Source organism: Triticum aestivum, chromosome 5A (assembly GCF_018294505.1).
Source record: "Triticum aestivum cultivar Chinese Spring chromosome 5A, IWGSC CS RefSeq v2.1, whole genome shotgun sequence".
Lineage (NCBI taxonomy): Eukaryota > Viridiplantae > Streptophyta > Magnoliopsida > Poales > Poaceae > Triticum > Triticum aestivum.
In genome coordinates this window covers 14,483,280-14,491,953 of record NC_057806.1, presented here as the reverse complement: position 1 = coordinate 14,491,953, position 8,674 = coordinate 14,483,280, and positions in this window count along the sequence as shown.

Sequence of the window (8,674 nt, the reverse complement as noted above, 5' to 3'; positions counted from 1 at the left end):
AGTATCAAATACCCAGGTGCTACTGCGAGCTTTAGTAAGGTACACATCAATAACATGTATATCACATATACATTTGTTCACCTTGCCATCCTTCTTATCTGCCAAATACTTGGGGCAGTTCCGCTCCCAGTGGCCAGTCCCTTTGCAGTAGAAGCACTCAGTCTTAGGCTTCAGTCCAGACTTGGGTTTCTTCTCCTGAGCATCACGCGCTCCAATTCAAATGGCTGATAAACAGGAAACATAGTTGAATGTACAGACATTATATGAGAGACAGATGCAATAGATAGTGTGGAAAAAAGAGGGTATGAAATAGTTGACATGTATATTGTTTAACTAAAACGGATAGCATGGCATAATTTCACATATATGATGTCTATCTAAACTAGATAGAATAGCATAACATAATTCAAAGATATGATGAATAACTAAACAAGATCGCATGGCATAATTCACCTACATGTTATCTAAGTAATCAGGATCGCATCATTTAATTCACATATGTGATTTATATGCTAAATAGAGGGCATTCGATATGATGTCTGAACTAAGAACATGGTGTTGAATATTGTGTATATGATGTCTAAACTATGCAATGCAAGACACCGTATGCATGATATGAGCAGTATAGCCATGCCAAGTTAGAGCATACACCTCAGTGGGGGAATAGGACTGGTCATCTGTCTTTGAATCCATCTCTGAGGAGCTATCGGGACCCAACAAGAGATCTGCTTCGACAGGTAGCACTGTCCGCTCTGAAGGCCTTGTTTTCACTCCAGATTTTTCCATCTCCCACCCAAATGGCTGATTCACAGGAAGAGTAGTTTAATGTACAAACATTTTCGACAAATGGAAATTTAATGAAGAAAAGGATGGGCAAGATATCATTCAAATATATGATGCCTGGTTAAACAGGATAGCATTGCGCATTTCACATATATTATGGATGGCTAAAAGACATGAGACTGCATAATTCCCATATATGATATAGAAACTAAACAGGTGGTATTACAGAACATGTCTAAACTAAGCATATGACATATATGATGTCAAAAGTAGGCACTGCAAGGCAACATATGCACGATATGACTAACATCATCATGCCAAGGTAGAGCAAACACCTTGGGGGGTAAATAGGAGTGGTCAGCGGCGTCTGAATCCGCCTCAGAACAGATATCTTCCTCTGGATTACAATCTGGAGAGGGGTGGGGAGGGTTTGCCATTGAACCCACCATGGAGCGATGTCTGCATGACATTGTATTGCCGCACAAAACTCTTCTCTTTTTCTCTACATGTTCAGCATGACTGTGTACAATATCTGACATGCATACGAAAACAATATGGTGAGATTATGTAAGGAGAGCATGCAGAAATTTAGAGTGATGGTAACAACCAGTGGATCGACGTTTTTCCGTTGAACCAAAATAGCCCTAATGGATAGACGTGAATATATAGTAATAAGTGATGCAACAAGTGTACAACCTCTTTGCCGTAGCCATGTCGACCTCCGCATCATTGGGTTGGTCGCTGAAGCAGTTGAGGTAGAAGTGGCTGTCAGAGGTGTGGAGGAAGATCTGAGGAATCTGTAGATGACGTCCAGGGCACTGCTCTGTTGTGATGGGTCGTTCTGTCATTGGAGCAGCTCCGGTGAGCCGTAAGACGTCAAGGCTGAAGCAGCACAAGACAGACATCATCAATCTCAAGTGGAATTCTAATAACATCTCCAATAGATGATGTAAAATGGATGTAAAATTAACATAACCAAAACCACCTGACTACAATAGATGAGGTAAAAACTGTTGACTCTGAACTTAACTCTCGAAACTGAAATTTACTGTGGAATCTGAATGCTATTGTCGAAACTGAATGCAATGGTAGCAGAGAGGCACTTGACATGTAGTTCATCTTCAACCTGCACCCCCCTGAGCCGCCAGCCACCACCGGCCGAACCGCCGGCCCCAGCGCCGCCTTGCCGCCCCGAAACAACTCGCACCGCCGCCCCGGCCAGCCCTCTAGGCCCCCCGCTCCCACCCTGAACTCTAAGATAGATAGTGGGGTACCTCTCCTGCGAGCCCCTGTCCCCGCTGCGGGTGGTTCTACCTTAACTCCGCCGAGCCCCCCAATCCCTGAAAATCGACTGACCCAAAAGTCGATTCAGTCGACTGAAGTGTGGCTTAATCGGAGCAGAGCAGCAGCACGCGTGAGGGGGAGAGCAGCAGCAGCTGGGCGAGCAAGCGATCGAGCGAGAGCCGCAGCAGCAGCAGCAGCGCGAGCGAGCGAGCGAGAGCCGGAGCAGCAGCAGCAGATCCTGCTGGTATGGACGCCGCCGCCGAAGGGGCCTCGCACTGGGGGAGAGCCACCGTGGAGATGTTGCCCGCGGCGCCTGCTTCAAGGTAGCCGCTCCATGGGGGTGTGGGATGGAGCACCGTCAGCGCCGGGAGGTCGAGTTAAGGAGAAGGTGCGATGCGATGAGTGTACAACCTCTTTGGTGGCGCAGAGTAGGCCTCGGCTTCGTCCGAGGAGTCGCTGAGGATGCTGCGGTTCCGGTGGAGTAGGTTAAGGCGGCGCTGTGGGGATGGAGCAGCTGCGATAGACGAGGCGATCGTCGGAGAAGCTCCTTGGAGGTGGAGGACGGGGCGGCTGAACCGGCGGGACGACGAGATGGACGACGGATCCTCATCCGGGGAGGTGGACGAGGGACGTCGAGCTGTTGCGGTGGATGACGTCGTCGGGGAAGAGGCTCCGGCTGGGCAGCAGTGACGTGGCAGACGGAGGAGGGTGGGGTTTCGCGGCTGGAGCGGAGAGGTTATGGCGGCCTGGGATTTCGAATGGAGAAAAGGGGGCGATGGGAGGGGGTGAAGCATGACATAGGGACGCGCTTGTCCAAAATGTAGGGTGTGTTACAAAAGTACCCCCCACCGATTTGAACTAGCAGCCCTTTCGGCTCAGGGTTAGAAGGGGGATTTCGTGTGTCGGGATTTGGCAGCTGGAGGGAGTTTTCGCGCGCGTTGTAATTTCGGGATAGCAAGGCGCGGGTTGTGAAGGCGCCAATTTTGGGAGCACGATATCTGAATTTTCGGGATATAACAAGACGCGGGTTGAATTTTAGGGACAAGCCTAACGTGTAGTAATATTGTACTTATACGTACCAAATCAATTCGCACTTCCCTCAACCAAAAAGAAAATGAAAAAAATAAAACTATTCACACCACACAAAGAGAGAGTCTTGCCCTGTTTTACTATAGAAATGCTATTCAAAGCTACTCCATCCTTCCATCTATATAGGGCCTAATGCGTTTTTTGATGCTAACTTTGACCAAATATTAGAGCAATGATATTTGACATGCAACTTACACAAAGCACACCGTTAAATTCGTCTGTGAAAGGTTCTTTCAATGATATAATTTTCACATTGTGCATGTCATGTACTATTAATCTTGTCAATAGTCAAAGGCGGTCTTAAAAATCTCATTACGCCCTATATAGATGGAAGGAGGGAGTATGAATCCATGTTATGTCTGATTAAATTTTTTCGCTTGATGTATAATGCATGTAACCTACTCATACCAACATTTTAGTGCATTCCAAATGTCTATACTACCGCTGCAATTCGAACTAAATTTGAATTCTTTTCTCTATTTCAGTAAGAATCTACAATCATGATTGTTGCCAACTTCAACCATCATAGTTTCCTTGCTATCCGCCAGATATAAATCGGATGGCCTATAATGCAGGATGGCAGGCACACCATCATCAACAACTCCGTTTTTATAAGAGTAGAGATAAAATATATTAAATGTAGTATAACATGTTCATAACCACACCATGTGTATCACCGTTATATATATTCACACATGCGTCGGTTTGAAACACTATGATAAATTTTTCAAATATCCAAATTCACTTTTTATAGTGAAGTATATATGATCTCTTTCATCTTTTACACCCACACAACCCTCTTATCTTTGTAGCTAGCGCTAACTTTCTCTTATGCATGCACACGCCCGCATCCCTCTCACCCTCCCTTAGCATTCTCTAGCTCCATCACGCAAATTCGTCTTTTCACTTTAGGTTGTTCACCCACGGTGTGTGTAGGCCCCCCAGCTCCTTCTTTACGGCACACATCGATCAATATGCCTCTCTAGCCAGGTGTGCCTAGCACAAACACAAGCTTCCCCTCTTCTCTTGTCACCGTCCATGCCTCACTCCCACCACTCTTTTCATCGTTCTCGTACTCGCACACTCCTCCCCCTCGATATAGTATGCCTCTCGTACCACCTCCTACATGCATCCCTCTCTCTCTATCCTTCTCCTCGTGCCTCATTTGCTTCTAACACACACATGCATGTATACCGGTCGATCTCCCAACATATACCTAGATCGACTTTAACTACCCCCCATCGATCGACGTACCTCACAAGTTATGTCTCTCCTTTCTCTACCCAAGGGCGATTGATCTTCCTATGTAGTTACGTCTGCTTACCACAGCCACATCATCCCCCCTCATCATTCGTGCATGCCTCCTGACCCGTCTCTCACACGCACGTGCACAGACAACAAGCAGCCATCTCCTCTTTTATTGATATTGCGGGCATGCCCTCCATTTGTCTAGTAAGCCTATCCCACCATTTGTTAGAAGCAACTCCACTACCACCCCCTCCAACACTCTAGCTCTGTCTCTCTCTCAACCTTATTCCTCTCCTGCACATATGCATGGATGCCGATCGATCCCCCTTAATACATGAGGCAGATTGATCTCCTTAATACATGAGGTAGGCCTCTCTCCTCCTCCACACATATACCATCCATTGTACCTCTATAGTTAATTGGGCCTCCCTCTTCCCCCACCACACACCGGTAGTCGAGCGCTGTAGGTAGGTATCCATGCCACAGAGACAAACTGCACATGTCCCATCTCATGTTCCAGTAGGCCAGCTACTCTATATCTTTGACGTGGGCACACACAAATTCGATGGCACTCTTTATCGATCGTGCGCGCACACACACACACATCATCCCGCTCTTCGATTCTACGGACACCTCAAGATGCATTTGTATGAGTAGTTTATCTTATGTGAGAAAAGGTTGAACGAGGGAAGGCCTTATTTGCGAACGTGGAGATACGTGTGGGTATATTTTTGCAAAATTTCCATAGTTTCTTTCCTATCCGTTAGATATAAATACGACGGCCTATATTGCAGGATGGCACACACACCATCATCACCAACTCTGTCTTCTACTCCCTCCGTCCGAAAATACTTGTCATCAAAATGGATAAAAAGAGATGTATCTAAAACTAAAATACGTCTAGATACATTTCCTTTTATCCATTTTGATGACAAGTATTTCCGGACGGAGGGAGTATTTGTCTTTTTAGATTTTTCAACAAGTGACTATGACCGGACCTTACCAACATACTCAAAAAATTAGTCCATAATTTTGATGTTACCCTCTTTTCTTGGCGGTGCAGTGCCATCTGGATACCTCATAAATAAATAAAGTACTATATGATACTAATATATGATACATGGCGCAGGAGTACTAAGTATTATTAATACAGTTTTGCTAGAACTCATCTAGATGAGATATAATTTGGTCTCATTCATCTTTTATAGCCATTGGATGTGATGCTATATAAGATGCGTGTGTGCTGACGTGGGTTGTATTTGTTCTTGTGCAACGAACTGACCATTAGTACCGGGTCGTATCACGAACCGGTACTAAAGGTCGTCCTACATAGACCATTCGTCCACCCGAGCTCGCTCTGTTCTTCCCCTTTCCCCTCTCCTCTCTGTTCTTTTCCCTCTTCCTCTCAAGCTCATCACACATTTTGCCCAAGATTTGAAGGCCCCCATCCATTCAAATGATCACAAAGGTTAGCACTTTTCCTTTCATCTCTCATTGCTAGATTAGCTCGTGCAATGCTTTATATAGTGATTGATTTTTGAGTTTAGTAATTTGGGAGGAATTATATATATGTGCTAGTATTTGATTTATATGCAATTTGAGGTCAAAAATAACACTTAGTTTGCATATGTAGGTGTGGTTTACTTAGTACCTTCTAAATCTCCGTCGTAACCACCGTCGATCGCTCGCAACGTCCCGTCGCCGGGACCACCTTGTGGTGAGCCTCTTGTTCATGAAGTTTTATATAAAAAATTGATGTTTGTGTGATTCGGATATATAGTTACTCGTATAATTATCTTACCCATACGTTGTTTGTTATACATAGTGCCATGGTTTTGATATCCGTCCCTGTCGGCCCTTGTCCGGGTTATGATTCGGATGTGGTATATTCTCTTTTAAAACTATTCATTGCATTTCATGTTTATGACAAATTATGCCCATCAAGTTGACATAGATATTTGTATGTAGGAGGTAGTTGAACCGGAAATTCCAACCGACCCTATTGTCGAGAGGTTAAATTTAGTTGAAAGAGAAAACGAGGATTTGAAGGAAAAATTGAAAAGAATTGAGGGGGAGAAGATGGAATTGGAGTTGCATGTTGCCGATGTCATCGATGATCACAAGATTAAGATGGAGAAAATGCGCTTGAAGATTAGAAAGATTAGAAAATATGCCATTCATAGTGAGGCTTGCTATCATTATGATGTTGGATCAATTGTTACCTTAGTTGCGATCTTCATCGCATTTGTTGTTGCATTTAAATTCTTTAGCTAGAGAGTTATTTGTTTGTTGCATTTAAGTGTTGTATGATCTTTATGTATTGTATTAATTTGATGTTTTTGGTGCTGTGCATTGAAGATGAGCCGGCAATGGATGTACGATGACCAATGCTCTCCCGAGTTCATTAATGGCATGCGTACTTTTCTGCTTGCGGCTGAGGCAAACAAGCGAGCGGATGGTTTTATGCATTGTCCATGTGCTGGCTGTAAGAATGGTCACAATTACTCTACATCAAGAACCATTCACGTCCACCTGTTTGAGTCCGGTTTCATGCCCCACTATAATGTTTGGACCAAGCATGGAGAAAGAGGGGTTATGATGGAAGACAATGAAGAAGAAGAGGATGACGACAGCTATCCTGGCCATGGGTTCCCTGAATACGATGATACAACAATGAGGGAAGAAGCTAAGCCGGCAATGCGGGAAGAAGCTGAGCCGGCAATGCGGGAAGAAGCTGAAGAAGAGGCATCAGATGAGCCCGTTGATGATCTAGGTCGGGCCATTGCCGATGCAAAGAGAAACTGCGCAAGTGATTTGGAGAAGAAGAAGATGCAGCGCATGTTAGAGGATCACAAAAAATTGTTGTACCCGAATTGCGTAGGTGACAAGAAAAAGCTGGGCACCACACTGGAATTGCTGCAATGGAAGGCAGAGAATGGTGTATCTGACAAGGGATTTGGAAAGTTGCTGGTAATGATAAAGGATATGCTTCCAAAGGACAACGAATTGCCCGAGAGTACGTACAAAGCAAAGAAGGCTGTCTGCCCTCTAGGGTTAGAGGTGCAGAAGATACATGCATGCCCTAATGATTGCATCCTCTACCACGGTGAGTATGAGGATTTGAACACTTGCCCAGTATGCGGTGCATTGCGTTATAAGATCAGCCGCGATGACCCTGGTGATGTCGAGGGCGAGCGCCCCAGGAAGAAGATTCCTGCCAAGGTGATGTGGTATGCTCCTATAATACCACGGTTGAAACGTTTGTTCGAAAACAAAGAGCATGCCAAGGCGATGCGATGGCACAGAGAAGACCATAAGAAAGACGGAAAGTTGAGAGTACCTGCTGACGGGTCGCAGTGGAGAAAAATCGAAAGAAAGTACGGGAAGGAGTTTGCAGATGACGCAAGGAACATATGGTTTGGTCTAAGCGCAGATGGCATTAATCCTTTTGGGGAGCAGAGCAGCAACCATAGCACCTGGCCTGTGACTCTATGTTTGTATAACCTTCCTCCTTGGTTGTGCATGAAGCGGAAGTTCATTATGATGCCAGTGCTCATCCAAGGCCCTAAGCAACCCGGCAACGACATTGATGTGTACCTAAGGCCATTAGTTGAAGAACTCTTACAACTGTGGAATGGAACAGGTGTACGTGCGTGGGATGAGCACATGGGGGAAGAATTTGACCTAAAGGCGTTGCTGTTCGTGACCATCAATGATTGGCCTGCTCTCAGTAACCTTTCAGGACAGACAAACAAGGGATACCGCGCATGCACACACTGTTTGGACGATACAGACAATATATATTTGGCTAATTGTAAGAAGAATGTGTACCTAGGACATCGTTGATTTCTTCCGAGCAGGCATCCCATAAGAAAGAAAGGCAAGCATTTCAAAGGTGAGGCAGATCACCGGACGAAGCCTCGCCACCGTACTGGTGCTGATGTACATGATATGGTCAAGGATTTGAAGGTGGTCTTTGGAAAGGGTCCTGGTGGACAACCTGTTCCGAATGACACTGACGAACGCGCACCCATGTGGAAGAAGAAATCTATATTTTGGGACCTGCCCTATTGGAAAGACCTAGAGGTCCGCTCCGCAATCGACGTGATGCACGTGACGAAGAATCTTTGTGTGACCCTGCTTGGCTTCTTGGGCGTGTATGGGAAGACAAAAGATACACCTGAGGCACGGGAGGACTAGCAACGTATGCACGGAAAAGACGGCATACATCAGGGTCATGCAAGCTACGCTCTTACCAAAGAAGAGAAGG